The following is a 26,337-nucleotide window of genomic DNA, read 5'->3' as shown; positions in this document are numbered from 1 at the left end:
AAGAAGCAGTGGGTCTGTCGGGCAGCTGAGTGAAGTGCAGCCTGCGGAGAAAACACCGGGACCGTCAGGGTGAAACAGTCTGCGGAGGAGCTGCTATGTTCGGCTGCACAGATAGGAAACCCCTCGGCTGACAGGAGGTATCACTCTGTCTGGAAAAAAAAACTTCTTCTTTTTGTTTTATAACGGCGGTTGTCAACCAGCGTATTAGGTGCATTACCGCCACCCTCTGCTCCGGGGTGTGGACCAGAGATTAAATCCTACACATTAATCCTGTCTGTCTAATAAACTCAAAGAAAACTACTGCTGCACCCACTTGGCAGGTTCATTAAAGTTTGAACACTGAGCTCCTGAAGTCCAGTCTTCCTGAGTTCTTCCTTCATATATTGTCTTTATTGATCATATTTAGTACAATCTATGCTTGCATGCATAATAGTCTCCTCAGCCAGCTGGAAAAAATATGTGCATATATCTTATATATGACGTAATTGATATATTCTCAATACCAAATACACCAAGTTGGGACTTGTGTACTTGCTAGTTCAGACTTGGCAAGTTGGACTCAGTAGTACAAACTTGTGAGGACGAGAGGACGCAGTAGATCATTCTGCAGCTGGAACAGCAGCAGCTCAGCTTCAACACACCTACCTGACTGTACTGTGACAAAATAATCTCAACTCAAAGCTCCACTAACACTTTTTATCTCACAAAACAAAAACCTCACTGACAGAGAGATGCAGTAAATGATGTTATTCAGTCTGTAATGTAGCTATAATAAAAATCTAAACTGTTATGTAGCTTAATAAAATAAATGAAATGAATCTGTTCATTTGAATCCATGTATATGTGTGTAAATGTGGTGATATGTGTACATGTGGAGCTCCAGAGGCAGCGCTGCTGTTCTGTCCAGTAAAAACATGAAGCTTCACTTTACATTCAGACGAACTCACTGCTGGTTGGTGTGAAATGCATTCTGGGATACTTGGATGAGATCGATTTCCGGGTCACGGAGGAGAGAGGACGCGAGGAAGCATAGAGTTAGCTTAATGAAAAGCACCCACATACATCTCAAGTCTCTTATTAGAAAGATTTGTCTTTTCATGATGTTATTTCCTCCATTAAACTGTTTCTTGCTGACAGACAGACTCTCCCTGACTTTAATTTGATCCATAATAACAGTTCAACACATTTATATTTTACATCATTTATCCTCATTTACATTCAGTCACATGTGAGGCTGAAAATTCCTGAGCGTTGGGTTTGATATGAGTTACATCATTTCCATTTTCCCTGAAACATTTAGCCAAATACATATTTTCCAGTGTTAAGAAGACACTCATATTCTGGGTTATTAAATAATGAATTCACTATCAGAATATCAAACAATACAGCAAATAATCAATAAATAATATAAACGCATTCTGTGAGTAGAAATGGTTCCTGTGCCTCTGAGCAGGACACAGTATAAATGCAGAATGCAGGTTGTTATTTATGTTTGTTAAACAGGTAACAGCTGCAGAGAGGAAACAGCTGCTGCAGTGATAACTGTGAATATTTATTAGTATTAATCAGAAGTTTCTACAGCTGTTAAAACTGACTGTTCATCGCCGCCGTCATCAGAAATGGATGTCGCTTCATGTGACACTTCAGAGGAAAGGACGTCTCATGTCTCTAAAAACAAATGTTCTCGTTTCCTCTCTCCTCGCTTTGTTTCCTTGGTTGCATCTCAAGTCTCTTAAATTGCATCCACGTTTCCCTCACTTGCTTCTTTTCCTTGCATCTTAGTCCCTGTTTACACCTGGTATTAACATCCGTCTCAGGTGATCCGATCACAAGTGGACAGCTCCAAGTACGTCTGTTTACGCCTGGTATTAACATCCGTCTCAGGTGATCCGATCACAAGTGGACAGCTCCAAGTACGTCTGTTTACGCCTGGTATTAACATCCGTCTCAGGTGATCCGATCACAAGTGGACAGCTCCAAGTACGTCTGTTTACGCCTGGTATTAACATCCGTCTCAGGTGATCCGATCACAAGTGGACAGCTCCAAGTACGTCTGTTTACACCTGGTATTAACATGCGTCTTGAGTGACTACTTGTTATTCGGATCTCACTTCCTCGCTCTATATGCAAATTAACACAGACATCATTCCTGTTTGTAAAGACTAAATTTGTTCCTTTTTAACTGGCGGGGGGATGTTGTGGAAATGTTTTATCGTTGCTCAAGAACCACACAGAGACATAAAGAAAGCATTAAACATTGTTACTTGTTGACACAGTTGTAGACGCTGTACAATCCATCACACCAGCAGTAACAATTATACAAATGTCCAAACACAAACAAGAATACAATCATCTTGTATTTTTGGAGAGAAAGCATGTTGTTCAGCCGGCCCTTTCTCTAAAGATTGTTAACCCAAACCAGACAGCTTTATACCTCTCCAGAATGAAAGCTAAAAAAGTCTGGTCCCTAATAGACACTTCCACAAACTGTTACACCTTCTTACAAACAAGTATGGTCATACGATCTAACCGAGACCTCATGGTCAATCAATAACTTCAAACATGGACATCCTTCAACTTTAGCTTGTCTAGATACCTCATGATCCACTCAGTCTCTAAAACAGCAGGCTTAAGACAAAGATATCTCTAGCTAACCCCAGAGGTCAGCAAGCAGCCCTCAGATAGAAACAAGTTCAAGAGTTCAACTAGACTAGGAGCAGGATTTCTTCACCAGCATGTATACCAAAATGACAAAGACATTACATCACATTCAGTTGACAACAACCACTGACCCCTTAGTTTAAAAACATTTGCAACATATAAACAAAAGATTTATAAAATGATAACCTACTATTCAGTTTTCTTTCACAAGGACCGGGGGTCTGTGTATCCTCCGTGCAAAGCTGTGTTCAACTTGTTTGATAACAGGTTAAACAAATATACAATGCATTGTGCCCCCTCATGAAAATCAAATGCACGTCCTATTGATTTACTCTAGCGCCGCGTCTGAACATATATAATATATATATAGTTATATCAGTGGCGGCTGGTGACTCAAAATATTGGAGAGGACAGGAGAAATACCAACATGGAATCTTACAACAAACCACATCAAACTATATCATTGTTCCCCAGCTGATGAAATCAGAGGGGTGGGGGACAGTTTTATATGCCAATAAAACAATTTGCTTTCAAAAACAAAAACCCCTGAGTGGTGAAAAGGCTGCTTCTTTAAAGACATTTAGCATATACATATTGTTTCTAAACAAAGAAGAGCTCATTTTAGCCGTGCAGTGATTCACAATGTGTCATTTTACCAACAAAGTTAAATTCAAATTTATAGTATTGTTCTATTGTGACAACAGATTTATGTTCTCATCAGAAACAGACAACATATCACATGATTTACATGTGTTTCCTGTGTATTTTCTTAGTATACAGAAATATATAAAGTACCACAAAGCTTATAATGTGATACAGGAACAGATCAGTGCTGAATACTAGAAAGACTGAACACTAAAAACATTCACAGATCTAAAAGTGTAGGTTCACATCAGAAAGTATTAATGCATGTATCAAATACATGACTTACACACTCTGATCTATATGCATCACATATAAAATATAGTCTACAAAGCTGACATGTTAACACTTGTTATTCTAGTTACTTTAAGCTTATTACTCAATATACGACTCAGCTTAAAAACCAACTGAAGAAATTGTCAGAAGCAAGCAGCCAGACCTCCTGCACACTCATTCACTAATCACGCAACATCAACAGGTGACTGAACAACCACTCAATTAAAAACTGGATCAATTCCACATGAATGAGTGAGTCCAGACAGCTCACTGTAACTTCAACAAGCAAACTACCTACAGCACATTATATGATCTCTGCTGCATTCTGGTTAAGGAGATACATTCACACAACAGCCACACAGAGACATTTAACCATCAGAGATGAAATTAGCAACCAAAGAGACAGAGAGAGAGAAGCTGTATCTGACTCACGTTATCTGACGTCTTCTTCTTTCTATCATGGAGATGAAGTATTCATGTCATAACATCCATTTGTGGCTGTTGGTCATCTTGTTTGTTAGTTGACAGAACTTTGTGGCTGCTGGTTAACCAGTCTGATATCATTAGCATCAATGACAAACAAGCTAACTCTCCTGGTTGTTTCATTTAAATTATGTTGTTAACTTTCTATTGTTGTTGGGAGGAGTTCACTTCAGAGCAGCAGCACGTCACCGTAGTCCCGCTGAGGGTAATTTGGTTGTTGAAAGGGCCTAAATGAGATGTAATGTTTTACTGATGCGTTTAAAAATATAGTTTGTAATTGGCAAGTTTTAATTTATTTTCTAATATGCTATCATTGGACCAAAGTGATGTCAATATTGTATTCTGGTTGTTGATTGGTTAGGGAGAACGTCCTCCCTTGGAACGTCATTTTATGTGTCTTGGCCAATCTTAGATTAGCATGAAAAAAAATAAAGTACTTCAAATTGATGTAAGAGATCCACCCTGAGGAGGACAGCAGGAGCCTGCCCCCCCCCCCCCCCACTGCTCCCCACCACCACCTCATACACACTGCTCTTTCTCCTCCTGCCCTGCAGGTGTCACTGTTGAAGCATTTTAATCAGAATTTCAATAATGGATTTTTTCCAACGAAGAGAGAGTAAATATTTTATAAATGATAATTAAATTTGGTAATGGTTTATTTCACTTCCATGGCCACAGGTGTATAAAATCAAGCACCAAGGCATGCAGACTGTTTCTACAAACATTTGTGAAAGAATGGGTCGCTCTCAGGAGCTTAGTGAATTCCAGTGGGACACTGTGATAGGATGCCACCTGTGCAACAAGTCCAGTCGGGAAATTTCCTCACTCCTAAATATTCCACAGACAACTGTCAGTGGTATTATAACAAAGTGGAAGTGATTGGGAATGACAGCAACTAAGCCATGAAGTGGTAGGCCACGTAAAATGATGGAGCGGGGTCAGCGGATTCTGCGGCGCATAGTGCACAGAGGTCGTCAACTTTCAGCAGAGTCAATCGCTAGAGACCTCCAAACTTCATGTGGGCTTCAGATTAGCTCAAGAACAGTGCATAGAGAGCTTCATGGAATGGGTTTCCATGGCTGAGACAGCTGCATCCAAGCCATACATCAGCAAGTGCAATGCAAAGCGGCGGATGCAGTGGTGTAAAGCATGTCGCTACTGGACTCTAGAGCAGTGGAGACGCGCTCTCTGGAGTGACGAATTGCGCTTCACCATCTGGCGATCTGATGGACGAGTCTGGATTTGGCGGTTGCCAGGAGAACGGTACTTGTCTGACTGCATTGTGCCAAGTGTAAAGTTTGGTGGAGGGGGGATTATGGTGTGGGGTTGTTTTTCAGGAGCTGGGCTTGGTCCCTTAGTTTCAGTGAAAGGAACTCTGAATGCTTCAGCATACCAAGAGATTTTGGACAATTCCATGCTCCCAACTTTGTGGGAACAGTTTGGGGATGGCCCCTTCCTGTTCCAACATGACTGTGCACCAGTGCACAAAGCAAGGTCCATAAAGACATGGATGAGAGAGTTTGGTGTGGATGAACTTGACTGGCCTGCACAGAGTCCTGACCTCAACCCAATAGAACACCTTTGGGATGAATTACACACAAATGCGCTTCTGTATGGTCAGAATGGTCAAAAATTCCCATAAACACACTCCTAAACTTTGTGGAAAGCCTTCCCAGAAGAGTTGAAGCTGTTATAGCTACAAAGGGTGGACCGACGTCGTATTTAACCCTATGGATTAAGAATGGGATGTCACTTAAGTTCATATGCGAGTCAAGGCAGGTGAGCCAATAGTTTTGGCAACATAGTGTACATATATATATCTCTCTCTGTGTGTGTGTGTGTGTGTGTGTCTATGTGTATGAATTTTTTGATCAAGAATATATATACATTAATCATCACAAAATTCACACCTTCCTATAGATAGCCCATTGGCTCACAAATAATAATAATAATAATAATAATAATAATAATAATAACTTGAAAAAATATATATATATATATATATATATATATATATATATATCTGTGTGTGTGGTTGAGTGTGAGTGTGTGTATGTGTGTGTGTGTGTGTCTATGTGTATGAATTTTTTGATCAAGAATATATATATATATATATATATATATATATATATTCATCATCACAGAATTCACACCTTCCTATAGATAGCCCATTGGCTCACAAAAAAAAAAACAAAACAATAATAATAATAACTTGAAAAGTAGGCCTACAAATAAATTCAATATGCAAAGTTGGAGGAGTTACTCTGAGCCACTGGGAAGTAATCTCATTCTTTTCTTAAAAAAGCTTTTTTTAATCAACAAAGAGCTGTGATAACAATCGTCACACAAAAACAGTAAAAGTAGAAAAAGTAGAAAAAGTAATCTCATTTATTTTCCTAGATGAACTGTTTCATGATGTCCTGTTTAAACATTTCCAACAGTTAATGGGCCTGAAACTCTCCTGGCTGATCAGTTCATCGGTACAAACAAATAACAGCTGCGTTGAAATAAAAACTCTAGGAGACTGTGTAGCTACATGACAAAGCTTTAGTCAACAACGAGTCCCAAACTGCATTGCCTCAAGAAATCAGCCAATCACAAAGCTTCAAATTCTAATTATTGCACAGTTTATGGCTGATCGAGTTTACTATACATACACACATTATATTCTTTACATTTCAATGTACAGTACATTATGTTGTTCCTGATTGTAACCATTAATCTTCATTACTCTAAAATGTTATACTGAATATAACTTATGTCACGGCTTTAGCTGGCGTCTTCACCATAGTAACAGTCGCTGAGGATCATGGGTAGGCTAACATAGCTGCTTCCACTATCGTCCAAAACTGACAAGAAAACTTGATTTCTCAGAATCAAAGCTGAAATAATTGAAACGGATGGTCATAACCTTTCATATTGTTGAAGGATAAAATCTTGTGATTAAATGTTGAGTGATGTAGCAGTTATAAACAAACACAAACAATACAGCCTCTGAGCTCCCGAGTCCCAACTGACAGAAAAAAATGTGCTGCAGGAACAAAACCTACTTCCAATTGAAATACATTAGTTTGAAAGTTGTGCTGACTGTCACGAAATAAATGGAAAAAGTGTGTCAATGTACACGAATAGATAGATTGAATTACATGACTGTTGCACGAATTGCCATGAGAGTGAGTTGGTCCGTTTCTGAGAGTGTGAACCTGTCTATCCACACCTGAGAGGGTCCACCTGTCTGTCCATACCTGAGAGTGTCCAGTCTTCAGTGTGGATCCTCCAGTCCAGCAGAGAGCAGCTTCTCTCCTGAGTCTCCTGGATGATTGTAGCTCAGGTCTAGCTCTCTCAGATGGGAGGGGTTGGAGCTCAGAGCTGAGGCCAGAGAAGCACAGCCTTCCTCTGTGATCAGACATCCTGACAGGCTGCAGACACACAAAACAACACACGTGTCACATGATCTGAGATCACTGCAGGACTGGAAGGTAGTGTGTTTATTACTTTCATCACCACTGTGTTTCTGTAATCTTTAGAGTTAAACTTAATACTTCCAGTCACAACTTCTAAATTCAAATGGGCAACCACAGTAATTGTGTATTGTGAGGCAGTTCCAGCTTCCTGTAACCTTAGTCAACATGATGTGAGCGACTGCCACCTCTTCACTGCTAAAAATAGGTCTAAATAAAGAATAGTAAAAGAAGAAGCAGCCACAATGAGCTGATAAGATGAGGAGCTGCAGGTGACAGAGTCTGACTACAGTTTGTAAGAAGATCAAACCTCCAACACGTCACAGAGGTAAATGACTCCGTCTCAGATGCTCACAGTTGAATACAGAACAGGAATCCAAACTGATGTGGCATATAAGGACTGAAGGTTGTGGAAATAAATGTAAAAACAAGCAAACATTTCTGACTCCTTCACTCTCAGTCACTGACTCTACTTCACACAGTTTCAGTAATCATCCAGAGTTTTAAGGTTGTTAGAAACAAAAGAAGAACTAAATGGTAGTAAACCATATAACAGCTAGAATGCACTGTCATATCACCATTGTGACTAAAAATCACTATCATCCCAGCACAGATACTGCTCTGAAATTAAAAGAAACTATAACTGTTACCAAAACACTATTCACTGAATAACTGTCTGTATGTGTGTTACTTTGGGCCAGTTACACAGTTCTTCATTCAGTTTTTGAATCTAAAACTCCTCTCTGGTATTTCAGGAGATAGAACAAAACTAATGAAAATATATAAATAGAAAGCTATTCACAGGGTCTAAACACACAACTGGTCTGAAAATAATTTGAGTACAGAAAATGTCCAGGTGTTTATCAACTCATATAAATCACAGTTTAAATGGTGATCAGTTGAGCAGGTTGATGAATCCTGACCTGAGAGTTTCCAGTCTGCAGTGTGGACTCTCCAGTCCAGCAGACAGCAGCTTCACTCCTGAACTCTGCAGGTTGTTGTTACTCACATCCAGCTCTCTCAGACTAGAGGACTGGGAGCTGAGAACTGAGGACAGAGCTGCACAGCTTCTCTCTGAGAGGTTACAGCCACTCAGTCTGAAGAACAAATGTGGCAAAATACTTACTTTAACATATTTTTCTCCCATCTTGAATATATTTATTTAAATATCTTTTCAATAAATGAATAAATCAATCAATAAATAACTATCTGTGCACCTACAGAGCTTTGTTGGAGGCCTTGACCACTGGCAGCAGCCTCAGAAGAGCCTCCTCTGAAGCAGAGTATTTCTTCAGGTCAAACACATCCAGATCTTTTTCTGATGACAGTAAGATGAAGACCAGAGCTGACCACTGAGCAGGAGACAGTTCATCTGTGGAGAGACTTCCTGATCTCAGGGACTGTTGGATCTCCTCCACTAAAGAATGATCATTAAGTTCATTCAGACAGTGGAACAGATTGATGCTTCTCTCTGCAGACAGATTCTCACTGATGATTCTTCTTGATGTACTCGACTGTTTCCTGATTGGTCAGTGAGCTACTTCCTGTCTGTGTCAGCAGACCTCGTAGGAGAGTCTGATTGGTCTGCAGTGAAAGACCCAGGAGGAGGCGGAGGAACAAGTCCAGGTGCCCATTTGGACTCTTTAAGGCCTCATCCACAGCGCTCTGGTAGAGATGTGTCTCTGCAGATTTTTCTGCTATTGTTTCAGACTTCTGGGATGTTGTTCTATCTTCTACCAGCAGATTAACTCCAGAGTTGATGAATGTCAGATGGACATGAAGAGCAGCCAGAAACTCCTGAACACTCAGATGGACGAAGCAGAACACCTTGTCCTGGTACAGCCCTCTCTCCTCTTTAAAGACTTGTGTGAACACTCCTGAGTACACTGATGCTGCTCTGATATCGATGCCACATTCTGTCAGGTCTGATTCATAGAAGATCAGGTTGCCTTTCTGCAGCTGCTCAAAGGCCAGTTTTCCCAGGGACTCAATCATTTTCCTGCTCTCTGGACTCCAATGTGGATCTGTCTCAGCTCCTCCATCATACTTGACCTTCTTCAGCTTGGACTGAACCACCAGGAAGTGGATGTACATCTCAGTCAGGGTCTTGGGCAGTTCTCCTCCCCCTCTGCTTTTCAACACATCCTCCAGAACTGTAGCAGTGATCCAGCAGAAGACTGGCATGTGGCACATGATGTGGAGGCTTCGGGATGTCTTGATGTGGGAGATGATGTTGCTGGCCTGCTTCTTGTCTCTGAATCTCTTCCTGAAGTACTCCACCTTCTGTGGGTCAGTGAACCCTCTGACCTCTGTCACCATGTCAACACACCGAGGAGGGATCTGATTGGCTGCTGCAGGTCTTGTGGTTATCCAGAGGTGAGCAGAAGGAAGCAGTTTCCCCCTGATGAGGTTTGTCAGCAGTACATCCACTGAGGTGGACTTTGTAACATCAGTCAGGAACTCATTGTTGTGGAAGTCCAGAGGAAGTCGACACTCATCCAGACCGTCAAAGATGAACACAACCTGGAACTCTTCAAACCTGCAGATTCCTGCTTTTTTGGTTTCAGTAAAGAAGTGATGAACAAGTTCCAGCAAGCTGTACTTTTTCTCTTTCAGCACATTCAGCTCTCTGAAAGTGAATGGAAATGTGAACTGTATGTCCTGGTTGGCTTTGTCTTCAGCCCAGTCCAGAGTGAACTTCTGTGTCAAGACTGTTTTCCCAATGCCAGCCACTCCCTTTGTCATCACTGTTCTGATTGGTTCATCTCTTCCAGGTGAGGCTTTAAAGATGTCTTCTTGTCTGATGGTTGTTTCTGGTCTGTCTGGTTTCCTGGATGCTGTTTCAATCTGTCTGACCTCATGTTCATCATTGACCTCTGCAGTCCCTCCCTCTGTGATGTAGAGCTCTGTGTAGATCTGATTCAGAGGGGTTGGGTTTCCTGCTTTAGCGATCCCCTCAAACACACACTGGAACTTCTTCTTCAGGTTAGACTTGAGTTTACGTTGACACCTGCCAGCATGAGTTCCTGAATGAACACACAGGAAACAGGATCAATGAATGAAGTATGAAGCAAATATCTAAACATTTCATTCCCTCAAAGAATGAGTATATAAAACGTATTTTCCCCCATCTGTTGAGACATCAGTAAATGTCTCATTTATCCAGAATGTTAAATCTTTATAGAAATCCTCTTACTGCTCTGCAGACGGTCAGCCAGCTCCTCCTGCTTCATTCTCCTCAGGAAGTGCAGTGTGATCTTCAGAAATGCCTCTCTGCTGCTCCTCCTCTGCTCTTTATCCTCACCGTCCAACACCTCCTCTTCCTCCCTCTGACTCTCTAAGCATTCTGGGTAATCTGGACTCAGAACCTTCTGCATCTTCTTCAGCTCGTTCTTCACAAAAGTGACAATGTTCTCCTCCAGCAGCTGGAACAGAATACTATATGAATGACACAATCACACTGAAATTATGAAGCAAACATCAGATCCATGTTGGACAGACTGACAATCCACTGGTCTACAAAGTGCAGCATGGAGATGATTGTGAGCAGAATAGATGGAAAAGTAGTTGTTGTACATGTACAGACCATAAATATGGAGTCCAAGTGTGTTTGATGCTGCTGGGCAGACTGACCACTGGGAGCCTCTGAGCTCTCCTGGTCCACTCTGTGGAGGAATCATGAAGAACGAGCTCACATTATGTCTGTCCACACAGAGACAAACACAAGCTAAAGGTCCATCAAGTGATATTTGGATGTGAACAGAGAATCAGATGACTCCCGGTAGTGGTAAAGCTTTACTAGTCCTGCTGATCCCACTGAGAATCAACAACTCAGTTTGTTTGTAGCTTTCAGCTCAGTGTTTTGCTTCATCAGTCAGTTTGGTTTAGTCCCAACAGCTCTGAACAACCCTCCATACAGCTCTCCCTACCTCACTGTACACTGCTGAAGTGCCCTGGAGCAAGGCAGCTACAACCTCCAGCTGCTCCAGTGGAGCTGCTCAGTGTCTGCTTGTATCAGACTGGTTGAACTAGGCAGCTCCCAGTATGAAAATGACATTTAGGTGAGAAAGGGAGAAAGTAGGCCGGTGTCATGTCTGAGGTTTTTGAACGTCTTGTGTTTGAGCAGGTTGAGGAGTATTTAGTCAGATACAATATGTTGTATTAGCTTCAGTCTGGCTTTACAGCAGCAGACTCTACTGACACCTGTCTTATTCATTCGTTTAATTTTATCAGTCAAAACCTTGATGGAGGAAATTATGCTGACTTGCAGAAAGCTTTTGACACAGTGAATTATTCTGTACTGTTGTCAAAGTTACAGTGCATGGTGTTTGGACATACTGCTGTAAAATGGTTTGTTTCTTACATTACAGGAAGAACTCAAGTCTGTGATGTTGAAGTGGTTCTATCAGAACCTCAGGATATTACAAGTGTGGTGCTGCGCGGTTCTATTTTAGGGCCTCTTTTATTTCTTATGTATATAAATGATATGACAGCTGCTGTGACGTGCAAACTGCTGCTGTATGTTGATGATTCTGCATTACTGCTATCTGGGAATGATGTCAGTGAAATTCACAACTCTTAGTAATGAATCAGAAAGTGTGAGAGAGTGGCTCATAGATAACAAGCTTTCAATACATTTGGGTAAAACCCAGTCAATCCTGTTTGGAACAAAGATGTCAAGAACAAATACACTGAAAATCTTTTGTAATGGAACTGAAATTTTATAATATTTTGTCTCATATTGAGGAATAATATTGGACCAGTCACTGTCCTGTGAATCTGTTGTTGATAAAATATTATCTAAGAGTGGCAGCAAACTTCAGTCCCTGTTTCACAGACTAAGATTCTTTTTGACTTTTCTGTTGAGAAACTTCTCATGTTCTCATTGGTACAGCGTCAGCTTGATTCTGCCTGTTCTGATTGGTTCAGTGGTTTGACATCTAAATTTAGGAACAAACTGCAGGTGATGTAAATAATATTATTCAGTATTTATTAAATGTATCCTCTTTAACTCATGTTGGTGATGAATTCAGAAGTGTAGGACTGCTGCCAGTACAGCTCAGAGTAGAACAACAGAAGCTGCATCATATGTTCAACATTATCAATGGGTTTGCTCCTCAATACTTCACAGATAACAATGGAACATAATCAGCATGGCTATAACACCAGGGCCAGTGTGTGTTCATATAAAGTCCCTCCAGTGAATAATGTAGCCAGAAGTTCCTTTTTTTAAGCTGCTGCCGTGTTGTGGAACAGCCTCCTGTTACACATCCAGCTGTTAAAAATGAGAGGAGCTTATAGAAGTCAGGTCAGTACTTATATATGGAACGTGGTCACAGGTTTATAATGAAATCTGCAATTCCATTTTTACTTCAGCCATCAAATTGTCTTTGTTGTACTTTGTGTTTTGATGTGGGTGTTTGTTATTTCATTTAATTTGTGGTGATTCAGTTTTATGTTGTATGTCTTGTGTTTTGTCTTTTAACATCTTGGGACCATGTTGGAAACAAGTGTTTTCACTTTAACATGTTTTTTATGTCTGTAATGTATAAATAAATCATATCATGTCACTTTACATATGAACACGCAAGTGCAACACCATGAATGTCTTCCAGGAGAGACTGTCTGAACATGTGATCTGTTATCTCCATATTGAAATGATTATCACGTCTCCTCCCTCTCTATGACGGCCGGCTTTTCACTGACGTGAAACGTCGTACAAACCAGTTCTTTTCTAGCATTACCCGACGTTTACTGTCAGTTACAGCTTACATCTGATCAGCAGATGGACGTCCTCCTTTAAAATCAATGATATCCGCCTTCGACTGGTCGCTCTTAAAGGACAGACAGCTGGGTTCAGGTCTAGGAGAGTCTGGTCTCTGCTGCTGGATACTGAAACAACAACAGCTCTGATAAATGTGCATGTTGGATAGAAATGAAAAGTCTGTTCAGTCTTTGCAGCTTTACATTCTGACCTTCCATCAGCAGGTTGTCTAGATTTAAAATGTTCAGGTCTCCACATGGACCGGTCACTCTTCATGGACACACAGCTGGGTCCAGGTCCAGGTCCAGGTCCAGGTCCAGGTCCAGCAGAGTCTAGTCTGTGCTGCGTCTTTGTTCTTCAACACAACACACACAGAGCTCTGAGTGTGAATAATGATGGTGGAGTGATGTGAGTGGAGAACAGTGATGGACAGTTAGAGATCCTCATCTCACCTCTGAGCTTTGGTCTGGCTGTCATGTTCCCCACACAGAGAGCTTTTAGAGGGAGGGACTCCCTCCTCTCTGTCCTCACACTGATCCATAGCAGAGAAACACCTTCACACAAACACAACAACAAGCTCATTCATTACAACAAGCTGCACATCACACCAGCACTGCAGTTACAACAGCGTCATACTTGTTTCAACCACCAGATGGCAGCAAAGTAAGACATTACTCTTCATTTCCACTGGGGTTTAATGTTTAATGTTTTACTTTCAGAAGGTTCCAGTTCTCTGTTGGCTTTTCATTTACCACTATAGAGCACATTTAATGGAGATGAGCTGCTGGTGGAGTCAGCTGTGTGGCAGAAGAAATAAAAATACTCACCAGGTGAATTCAGATCCACATCCAGTCACAGAGTCTTTGTAGCTTCACCTGCAGAGGAAACATAGAGAGAGAAGCTGCTACTAATATTATTTTATGACTTTTATAACCTGTAACATGTAATATTACATGTTATATGTAGGTATTTTTTCAGAATAACAACAGATTATTAATCACTAACCATACCACCTGTGAAACAAAGTCTCCCTCACTACCAGCATGATACTGGTTATTAAAACATGCACCAGTTTAAAGGTGACTGAATGGGGCGACCCTTCATACTGACACTAAACTTCTCTGACAATGAATAAAATGTTTTACACAAACAAACTCAAGACTGTTTGAAACCGTTTGAGTTCATTTGATGTCAAACTGTCAAAACATAATCACATGACTGTGTTTAAGTGGAGTTAGTGACGTGTTGAAAGCTGATAAAATGTGTATCTGTCAGGTTGGTGAGCTGTTGTTGACTTGCTAGCTAGTGACAGTGTTCCTAATATAACTGCAGCACATTTTACTGTTTGATGAACAATAAATTCACTGCAGGACATCTATTAAAACATGGTTTACTTTTACTGCTCAACATTAAACACAACTAAACAGCATATTATTAATAATCTATTTCATTCATTTATGAAAAGCAGCAGCATCATACATTGAGCCTTTAACACTCAGTGTCAGCTGTGTATTTATTTGAGTCTCATTTATTATTATTGATGCACATATTACATGTTATATGCAAGTAATTTTTCAGAGTAACAACAGACAGTGAAAGGTTGACTGTTGGAAATAGTGTTAAAAAGTGCAGACGTGGAACAATGTGTGGCACAGGGGTAACATTCATTAAGACCTGCATTATTGTCTCTGATGCTGTGAAATACACGCAGGGCAACAGGGCAGTGCGTAATGTTTGTGCAGCGACTGAGTGAAGCTTCATTACTCCTGAGACACACACTGCTGCTGCTGCTCTATCTTTCTACATAGAGTTGGCTTTGAAAATTGCCATTAATAATAGCATTTTCATATCATTTAAGTATACATTTCATTTATATTTAGTTTAGTCAGAAAAAGATTAAGAAGCATGCGCTCAATTGCTAAAACTAAATAAATAAATAATATGTGAGGTGAAAGTGGTTTTCTTTCTGACGGGGATGGTGGTGTCAGTCACATACACTCCTCACAAAGGACGGGGTTTTATTGATTATATTAATCATTCTGCCAGTTAAACCCTGCTGTCACCGCCCCAAGTGAATAAAATCCCTCCAGACGACACCAAGTTCCCCAAACGAGCCAAACACACCAAAACCTCCAAACTGTCAGGAGGGAAACTGACAACAAATAAGGAAAATAACACCAAATCTCTGCCTGGAAGCAGGAGAAACATCAGGCAGGAACTCTTGTTGGAACTGATCTGACTGAAAGTGAGCAGGAGTCGAGAGAAGAAGCTCCGTGTGTCACCGACTCTCTTTACTGGAGTTCCCCGCCAGAGAGGCTTCCTGCCCCGGCTGCACCGCGCAGGCTGACCCGCAGTGGTGACATATTCTACAGATATAGACATTGAAACCATAGTGAAAGGTGTGATGTTGCTGGTACGATGTTATTATGACTATCAACTGATCATTTCTCTGTCTATTTTTGCTGAGAACCGCGCCTTACGCGGAAAAAACAGGCGCGACCCGAATCTCTAGATGACGCGTCGCAGCAGGCGTGCGTGAGACGCGCTGTTTCCTCTGCTTGTAAATAACAAATAAAATAATGTACAAATGTTGTAAGTTATTGATCTGTGAACACTAACTCAGTACTGTCAGCTGTTTGGACACTTTGAACAGTGAACCTAAAATGGAGGAAAACTTCCAGCATGTTGATTTGTGTTGACTGTTAGTAGAGTTCTGAACTACAGATTTCTGCTGTTTCTACTGGAACTAAACTAACAAGATGAACAAAGAGTCATTCAAGAGTCAAACTGTGAAAACTGTCACAATATAAACACAATAAAGTCACAATAAATACCTTTAGATGGAGAAAAGAAGCTGCGACACGACGAGAACAGAAAGAAGTAAACTGAACTAAACTCCCAAAGAAAAAACAGCAGGAAATACCAGAGAGATGAGAGAGAGGGTTAGGGTTAACCTAACTCTAACCTCAAAGTAAAAGCCATTTCCATTTCATGAGCGGACCTTTGACCTTTTCTAAGACATTGTCCCAGTTTTTCTGTAAGAACATTTCATTGCCCAGAAAAACTCCCAGGTATTTTAGCCCTCCTTTTTTCCAGACCAGATCGGATCCACCAGCCGATCCCCCACCATGACAGCCTCACTCTTCCCCCAGTTTACTTTAGCAGAGGATATGCAACCAAACAGATTAACAGTGTTCACTAACACATCAATATCTCTCTGTGTGTTGACCAGGACAATGACATCATCAGCGTACGCCGACAGTTTAAAAGAGGCATCACAGTCAGGAAAACAAACACCAGTCAGATCATTCCTCAGTTTGTGGAGCAGAGGCTCGATGGCCAGAGAGTAGAGCATGCCGGACAGAGAGCAGCCCTGCCTGACCCCCCTCTGGACACTGAAAGGAGCACTCAGACCTCCGTTGATTTTCACAACACTCGCAATGTCACTATACAGAACCTGGATCTTGGCTAGGAAACCAGGGTTGAACCCGAAAGCAGCTAAAGTTTGCCATAGATACTGGTGTTCAACCTGGTCAAAAGCCTTTTCCTGGTCTATTGAAATCAGACCAGTGTCTACAGCCAATGAGCTGGAGACCTCCAAAACATCCCGAATTAAAGTGACATTGTCACTTATCAGCCTGCCGGGCACGCAGTATGTCTGATCAGTGTGGATGACAGAAGCCATCACCTCTCTGAGTCTGCTGGCCAGGACCTTGGACAGTATCTTGTAGTCCGTGCAGAGCAGAGAAACAGGTCTCCAGTTCTTCAGCTCCTGCAGGTCTCCCTTCTTGGGCAGCAAATTGATGACCGCCCTCCTGCAGCTCAGAGGCAGCCGTCCTCTCTCCAGGCTGCTTGTGACAACCTCCAACAGGTCTTCACCCAACACGGACCAGAAGGATTTATAGAAGTCAACAGGCAGACCGTCTATACCTGGAGCTCTTCCACTCTGTAAACTCATCAGAGCAGTATACAGTTCATTAATGGATACCGGAGCCTCCAGCTTTGCATTGGCTGCAGCATCCACCTGAGGAAGACCGGTGAAGAAGCTGCTGCATGCATCTGGATTGTTTGTTAGTTCACTCTTATACAGATCTTTATAAAAACTGACTGCAAATTTCCTAATCTCAGAAGAATCTGAGATTGCAGAGCCGCTGCTGGATCGCAGAGAGTGAACAATCTTTCTCTGTCCATTTTTCCTCTCCAGACCAAAGAAGAAGTGAGAGGGGGCGTCCATCTGCGTGATGTCGAGGAACCGTGACCTGACCAGAGCTCCCTGTGCTGCGATGCCCAGCAGGTTGGCCAAAGCCGACTTTTTAGACTTGAGGGAATCTAAAAGCCCTCGATCTCCTGTAGAACCTGCTAAACTCTGCAGTTCTACCACCTGAGTCTCCAGGTCCCTCATAGATCTGGTTCTGTCTCTAGTGACATTACGAGTGAACTGCTGACACAGCTGTTTAATCTGTGATTTCCCAAAATCCCACCACTGTTGAACACAGGCAAAGTCAGACTTACATTTTCTGTGGGTAAACCAAAAACATTCAAAAGCTGCTCTAACAGCCTTGTCATGAAGCAGGGCAGTGTTAAAATGCCAGTAAGCACTCTGTAAACGCACATTTTTTATAAAAACACAGCAAAAAACCAGACAGTGATCAGAGAAGCCCACTGGGTTAATGTGACAACTTTTAAAAAGGTTCATGTGATGTTTAAAAGAATACAGACGGTCCAGCCTGGCCAGAGATAACACATTGTCTTTAGAGTGACTCCAGATGTACTGCCTGTGACTTTTATAAAACATCCTCCACACATCTGACAACTCATGAGCTTCAGTCAACTGTCTGAACCTGCGTGATGAAGCAGGATGAGGCTCTTGGTGGTTTCTATCCAGCTTTGGATTTTCAGTACAGTTAAAATCACCTCCTAAAAACAAATACTCATCACTACTGCAGTTCCTGATAGTGTCACATAAAACATCTAGTACCGCTAGTCTATCCACCCCCTTGGTTGGTGCATAAACATTAAAGAAAACTACAGTAATATTTTCATACTGAGCTTTAACCTTCAATAAACAGCCTTTAATAATTTCCTCAACTTCACAAGAAAAAGGCAAGAAGCTCCTGGAAAAGACAATCCCCACTCCTCCACTACAGCTGGACTTATGGCTCAGAATGACTTCCCCATTACATCCTCTCCTCCAGTCACTTTCATTATCTGCACTACTGTGTGTTTCCTGAAGCAGCATTACATCTATGTTCTTCAGCTCCATCAGCTTAAAGAACGCAGCTCTTTTACTATCTTCCCTGGCTCCATTCAAGTTTAAAGTGCCTATTTGAATTCACACATGGAGAAACAATTGTTATTACTGATATTATTGTGTCATGCAGTTATAAATGTCAAACCCACTTGTGCTTCAAATTTACTATCAACAAAACCAGCAGACGCTGCATCTCATCTGATTGATGATATTAAACTAACAAACCATCCTGATTTTTTTACAGCTTTACAAACTAAACTTTCCAACTTAAAGACACTAAAATGAAACTAACGTCCATCTTTTCTTCATCAGGGCTCAGAAATATTCCTGAATTTCAATCATACATTTCACTCAATAAATTCTCTTAACAGGGACGATACAAAAGAAATGTGATTGATTGTCAACGTCTCCCAGTTCACACAGCTCACATAACCTGGATGTTTGAACAAGAGGGGACCTGTTGGTACCATGTGGTTCAATATAAGGTTCACTACCACAGGAGTGATTCATTTCAATACAAGTCTGTCATTTTGGTTTTAACAGAATATCTTTTGACCATTTTTCTTTAAAGTTAGTGAGTAGCTGCATCCTAGTTGCATTAATGTTGCAGCTTAGATTATTTCTATAGATATATTCCTCCATGATGCTACTGAGCTCTTTCTTTAGTGATCTAGTCTTCAGCTATACTTCCTCTAGCTAACTGTTTCTCACGCAGCCGAGTTAAATACTGATATAAACTCTGACTAACCGTCTCCACCGACTGAAGATCACTAAACTTCCAGATCATTTCTCCTGGATTACTTCTAGCTGAAGCTCTTTCTACCTCACCTTCCCATCTACATATATACAGAATGTGTGAATGTGTGTGTGATCACGACTACTTTAATGCATTTAAAATGTTTTACTTATATTTGTGAATCACTTTGTAACTGTGGAAAAGTGTAATAAAAGTGTATTATTATTTATTTAAAGTCAGGATCACTGTGGAAATAAGTTGATAATAATAATTAGTTGAACTTGTTGTAAAAACGTGTTAAATAACTGTGATGAATCATGTTATAACTAAATATAATCTGACAGAGAAGTGAATGTATTTAATGTGATGTATCTTCTGATTAAATGCAGGTTTTCAGGCTGATGAAGCTGCAGTTCTGCTGCCACCTGCAGGTCAGACGAGTGGCTGCAGACGGTTCCTCAGGACCAGCTGGTGTTTGATCAATAATCAATAAACTGTCACAGTCATCAATAATAATAAACTACAGTCACCAGACTCTGTTATATTTGTGTTTTTAATAAGTTTGTTTGGAATCATTTAAATAACATAAAGCAGCAGAAACAGAAGGACATTAATAATATTCATGTTTATTCATATCAACACATTTACAGACAGGTGAGTCGATGCAGTTTAAGATCTGTACTGGATGGTCTTATATTGTCCAGGTGTTTGTAATAAGTTTCTCTCCTCTATATATGAAAATGAGCTCGACTAAATATTGGAAACATCTTTCAAAGTAATTAAGTCCAAAACAACAACCACAGAACCAATGAACCTCAACAAAACTTAACACTTATTGCATCACTGTTGTATTTCATTGTATTTCATTCAGGTGTTTCTATTTTTCTGGTCACTTAGTGTGTCAACAGGCTGAATTTTGACTAATGAAGCTTTTCCAGAGTTTCCTCTGATGTTTCTGTGTCTAAACAGCATCTTGTTAGCAAAGCTAATTAGAGTCAAAGAGGATTAACGAGGTTTCAAACCTTCCACCAGTATTCAACAAAGCAACATAATAAATCACTACTAGCACCATCTCTACTGGTGTCACATAATTTTAACCCCCGCTGACACAAACATGATGAAACCTGTTGCTTACGTTACCTTTAGATGCTGAAAATCATTTTCATCAAGCTGATGAGTGAAGGTGAAATTAATCAGCAGCTTCAACCAGGAAACCAAACGTAGGAAGAAAAAACATGTAACTCACAGCAGGAAGATTTCAAATGTCAGTTGCTTCACAAACAGTCTCAACTCTGAATTCATCTTTAACCAGAAGTGACTTTAAAGAAATATGATCCCAGCACAGTGCTGACCTTTGGAATAAAGAACCTGGAACAGCTAGGGTCAAACATTGACAGACTGTATAAATCCTCATCAGATAGATTCAGTCTTTATTGTCCATTTGTTCTCACAGACTGGAGGAGGCGCAGCTGAGGCTGTTTATGCAGATTAGGCAGCGCAGTGCAATTTTAAAGCAGCTTCAAATCTGTGCTGTGAATAACTAGAACATCTGGAACATCTGGAACGACAAATTCATCCATAAATATATAGATTATAATATATTATAGTCTGGTCTTTTCTCTTCTTTATGTGACTGAAATGAACACTGACAGGAAATCAGGAACTTTATTTTGGTTGCTGCATTTTATTGTGAAAGGATTCACCAGAAATGTGTTGAACAGTACAGTAAAGGTCCAAATTCAATGTGACACTTGACAGCATGTTTATTGATTGACTGGTGTATTGATGGAGGGCAGTGATCATTCTAATGACTGCTGACGTCACTCACACCATAGACTGTAATAAATAACTGACAAACTGATTCAGCTGCTCTGATTGGACCAGGACGTCTCTCAGTGAGACGAAAGGTTTCAGATGAACCCGTCCGACCCGTCTGACCAGATGTTTTTACATGTTTATGGTTTTGTAGGAGAGAGCGAGACGTGATGTCACACATAGTTATATATACATATATATACTGTATATATGTATGTTATGGAGGCCCTGAGGTGCAAAACACAACAACAATAATAAAACCACTGCAGCATTTCAGAAAACACAACAATGAACTTGAAAACAACACATTTTTATTGTTTTCTGAAATGTTGTTATATACAGTTTATACTGTATTTATACTTTATATATATTTAATTTACACAAATCACTTTAAAACTACAGAGACTTGAAACCTGAAAAAGCAGTAAAAACTTCCCAGACGAGTAAAAAATGAGAAAAACACATGAATGAATAATACAGTTAAATACTTCAAATGGAGAATAAAAACAAATATAAAGCATTATACTTTTACTCTTCTAATTATTCCATATTTCACAAACATTTAATTATTTATAAAAAAAAATGACATAAAGCATCTGAAAAATGAAAATAAATAATAAATGAAGTTATTTTATCTTGATTTATCTTATTTATTTAGAAACGAACTGAAGGTTAAAAGAAAAAGTCTTTGTTACAACAATAAAGTGCAGAGAAAACAGTTTTCTTTGTTTTGGATGATTTCTCATCTAATTTAAAGTCATTTATAAATGCTGTAACCTTCAACACTCTCACCTGTATATAGAAACATTTGTTGGAGCAAAGTTATGTTTGTGATATGATTTATTTATTTATGGATTACAGACACAAAACAGAAATCCAAGTGATAACATGTTACAGTGAAAACACGTATTTCCAACATGGTCCCAAGATGTTAAAAGACAAAGAAACATAAAGAAACACATTCAACATAAAAACTAATCAATACAATCCTGAAATACAAAAACACACCAGCACAGTTTAAGAAATGAAGAATAATAATAGTTAACAGTTCTTTTTTTATTAGAACTAGTGCAGAGCCCGTTCAAAACGTGTCTGTTCAGAACACACAGATTGATTATTATTTCTCAAGAACCACATATATATGTATCAACTGACAAACGTATCAATTAAAACCATAAAGATTGAACAAATGAACTGGTTTAAATCCGGTAAGAAACTTCACCAGTGAGACTAAACTGAGGTTGAACCGTAGAGGCAGTTTTGTTGGTGTCTGCTGGAAGGATTTGTGGCAGCACTTTACCTTCCAGCTGGGTAATAACAAGGTAATAGTGGGTAATATTTGATAATAACCAGCTAGTAATAATGCTCATTAACATGTAAAAGCTTGGTATTAACAATGGCTATAACTAGGTAATATTAGATAATAAGGGGCCAAAAATAAAGAGATAATAATGTGAAACACATCTAAAGATGCAAAATGCAAAACTACCAGTTTCTACTTCATTTGATGGTGATGTTTGGTGATTGTGATGAGATGAAACCAACACCAAGAGACATATTGATTACCTGGAAACACACCTGGTAGTTTCTGTGTAATAGCCATGAAGCAGACGTGTTTCCAGGTAACAAATCACAGCATTAAAAGAAGAATTTTTACACTTTTACCTCAAAACAAAAGTTCATGTTTGGAACATGAGAGACGAAGAATTTCAGCAGGTTAATCTGATAATCACTGATTTAGACGTCCAAGAACTGTGACGTCATTTGAAGGTATGACGCTGATAGTAGCCCATAATATTTAGAAAATATGAACCATATTACATCATTATTATCAGGCTATTACCCCATTAATGTCACCATATTACTGTTTTAAATAAAAACATGATATAACCTTATTATTAGCAGGTTACTGTATAGTTACTGAAATGTTACTGTGATGTTTGTAATTAGTTCTGCCTCATTGTTCTTTAGGTTTATTTCCACTAAATATCCCCTTTCTTCTTGGCCCTTTGTTACCGTGGTTACACCCACTGTTAATACCAAGCTATTACTTATTAACTACCATTATATGACATTATTATTACCTCTTTATTATCTAAATACTAGCCCACTTTTACATTGTTATAACCAAGCTCTATAGCCAAAGACTCTTTGAAACATCTGGATGAAAATATATTCTGCTGGTTCCACCATTAAAAAGGTTTTGAACATTTTTCCAGGTTGTGACTGTTTCCTGTTCAGGTCGACGCCAACAGTCACAACTTGGCAAGACGGTTAAAAACAGCAGATAATGAAATCTAAATATATTTTAATATCATCCTTCATAGAATAATCTACAACATATAGATACTGAATATACACACACCATCATCAAACCAGTCTGCCCGCTGTTAGATTCATACTGGGACCAGTTAGACTGTGTTATGGGAGGACTGGTGGACACACCTTCTACTTTTCCTCCACATGTCAGAGAGAAACACTCAACTGTTTCATGATTCACTACATTTTATTTCTCAGAGCTTCAATATATTGTTGAATGCAGGACTTTTACTTGTAAAGGAGTATTTGATGGTAGTTTTACTACTTTTCCTAAAGTAAAGGATGCGTTTTATTTCTTCCACCTCTGAACATATAAACTGTGTGAAACTCAAGTGTTGGAGGAACAGAAACATGAGCGTCTGCTGCCACCTGCTGTTCACTCACAGCATCACATCCTGTCAGAGGAGGAGCTGTTTGCTTCACTCACACTTTAAAACATGAAAACAGGAACATTTAGGCTTTAAAAAGAAATGAAGATGTTTGAAATAATCACATCCAGTGGATCAATAAACTCCACCAGTGTTCAAATACATACTTATTAAACATATTTATATTAAGTCTTTTCATTCACCATCAGAAATCAAACTGTCTCTTTACAGCGTGTCACCATTAAAACCATTAAAACCACTTTGTTCTTCCACTCTCACATCAGCAGTTTGACTGATCCACATCATCTATCTTATGTGATGCACATTTACAAAGTTTACACAGTATATCAGATATGTTGTAAAGTTCCTTTGATGTATTTTTAGACTTTGATTATGTATCTCACAGTGTGTCTGTAGAGCATGAATCCAATCGATCAATCTGATCAATAAACACCATTAGAACTCATCATTTTTGAGTCGCTTTGACAAAAACCCACAAAAGTTTGACAGTCGATGTAAAAAATCAAAACGGACTTTAACTGACGTCAGTTGTGTCGTCACAGACTGTCTGAACTTTAAAGATCCTCCGCACATGTTTTAAGAATATAAAAATACTCTGCTTGGAATAATAATGTGTGTCTGATGTCGGTTTTCCATGTAAAAAGATGAGTTTATTAGTTAAAAATTCTTCAAATGACATCTCATCCTTCATTAAACATCCAGAATGTGTAAATATTTAAATATGTTTAGTTTGCAGAGTTGAACTGCTTCACTGTAAAGTCCATTCTCAGTGTTTGTGCTCTGGAGGCTTCAAGTTTCCACATCACACTTGTGTAAGTCGCATACTGGACCATGATTGGCTCCAAACTGGTTGTGACATCATCAATCCTGCAGGTGTTAAACTGAGATTTAAGGTGAGCTCAGAGAAACAGAGAAGAAGAACAACATGACAGTCAAGAAGAAGAACAACATGTTTGAGTGGAGGAGACTTTAATGAACTCAAGTGTTTGATGTTTTGAAGCAAAACAGTTCTGTTGAATCAAATCAACATAAATCAACAAAAGTTCATCAAATGTTCTCAAATTACAGGTTGTGAAAATGACATTTTGTTGAGGAAATGTTTGTCAAACAAATTAAGCTGATAGTTGTAATTATGGTGGATTGATCTTTTATTTCATAGCACATAATCCTTTTGATGTGAGAGAACATGCTGTTTATCTGATTCAAACCAACTTCACTGTATGAAGACAAGCAGCTCTGTTCTCTGTCACAAACTGTTTCATCCAGTAAAACTGAAACAAGTTTCTTTAAAGTTCATGTGTCTGCATTGATATTAATGCTGCTAATATCCAAATCAATCAGACAGAAATGATCAGAACAATGTTCTTCCAGACACTATGTGTAGGATGTGAAAGTTAGTTGAGTTTGGCTCCATCTGGTGGGAGGATGAAGAATGACTGTGTGTCAGACAGAATGTTTGTCAGCCTCCAGATGTTGGAAATATTGTTGAAATACCTTCACGGTGTTTGTCTGTCTCTCTTTGTATTTTAATATGAGGATGTTTGTCTCTCTGTTCAATTCATTTGATTTCCATGAAAGCTGCAATCAGCTGCTGTTGTTCTACTATCAGTCCACTAGATGGCCTCGTGATGCACATGTGGGGGAATTTACAGCTGTGTTTCATGTCAATTACAAGTCAGTTTAACTCTGAGTGGCAGCCAAAGGTGACTAATAATTTATATAGAACAGAACAGACTGAAGATGCTGGAAAATGATTCTTTGTGCAAATATATTCCAAATCTTTACATTTGATTCTTTTCATGTAAAAACAGTTTTCAGTGTTTTCTGCTGTTTTTTCTTCTTGTAAGGATGGAAAACATTTATCAGACTGGAGGTCTGAGACTGACCCATGGAGAACCTTCCTGAAGCCAACATGCATGTTAAATGAATGTTAAAAATAAAGAGTCCTGATGTGAAACAGAGCTGAGGATAATTAGACCTGATCCAGACTGTGTTGGACCTGAACAGACCCAAACAGAGAGAGAACATCCACCCTGATAGCAGCATGATGCTCCATTAATTCACTGAGCAATGTTTGAGATCTTTGTCAGTAAATATCACAGAGCAGAACAAGCTGCACACTCAGATGTCTGTGATCCGCTCAACACATTTCTCAACAGATCTTACTCTACTTTTACACATTTTAAACTGAATATATTGTGACTGTCTCTCTCAGGAGTAAACACCTGTCCATGCATCCAACTGGATTCTTCTTTTGGATTGTTTCCATGGTTACGTATTCATTTTGCTCCATTGTTTGTTTGTAAGACATTATTTTGGTGTATATATTCAGGGCTGTAGCCGGGATTTTAGAAATACCCACAATACAACAACATAAATAATATGTATCATTATTTAGATTTTATTCACGTAATTATACAATTATATACTATATTTAGTAGATTTTATTAAACATGAAGGACTAAATGTTTCAAAATGTAAAGTAATTCAATAGAAACATAGTAGATAGAAACAAGACAAAACTGAATAATAAGAAGGAA

General features: G+C 39.4%; 1 long non-coding RNA gene and 1 pseudogene across 1 annotated transcript; both read right to left on the bottom strand.

The window, feature by feature from the left end:
- The window catches only part of LOC121910573, a 32,980-nt pseudogene extending 19,403 nt beyond the window's left edge, over positions 1–13,577 (bottom strand).
- Positions 13,578–13,806: 229 nt separating this feature from the next.
- On the bottom strand, positions 13,807–16,173 carry LOC121910594. Its single transcript, XR_006099685.1, has 3 exons — positions 16,122–16,173; positions 14,115–14,162; positions 13,807–13,841 (listed from the first exon to the last, which is right to left on the bottom strand). It is a non-coding gene; the product is annotated as an uncharacterized LOC121910594 (long non-coding RNA).
- Positions 16,174–26,337: the final 10,164 nt, after the last annotated feature.

The sequence above is a fragment of the Thunnus maccoyii genome, chromosome 13, assembly GCF_910596095.1.
Source record: "Thunnus maccoyii chromosome 13, fThuMac1.1, whole genome shotgun sequence".
NCBI classification, from domain to species: domain Eukaryota; kingdom Metazoa; phylum Chordata; class Actinopteri; order Scombriformes; family Scombridae; genus Thunnus; species Thunnus maccoyii.
The sequence above is the reverse complement of the archived record's forward strand: the minus strand, read 5'-3'. Positions and strand labels throughout refer to the sequence as shown.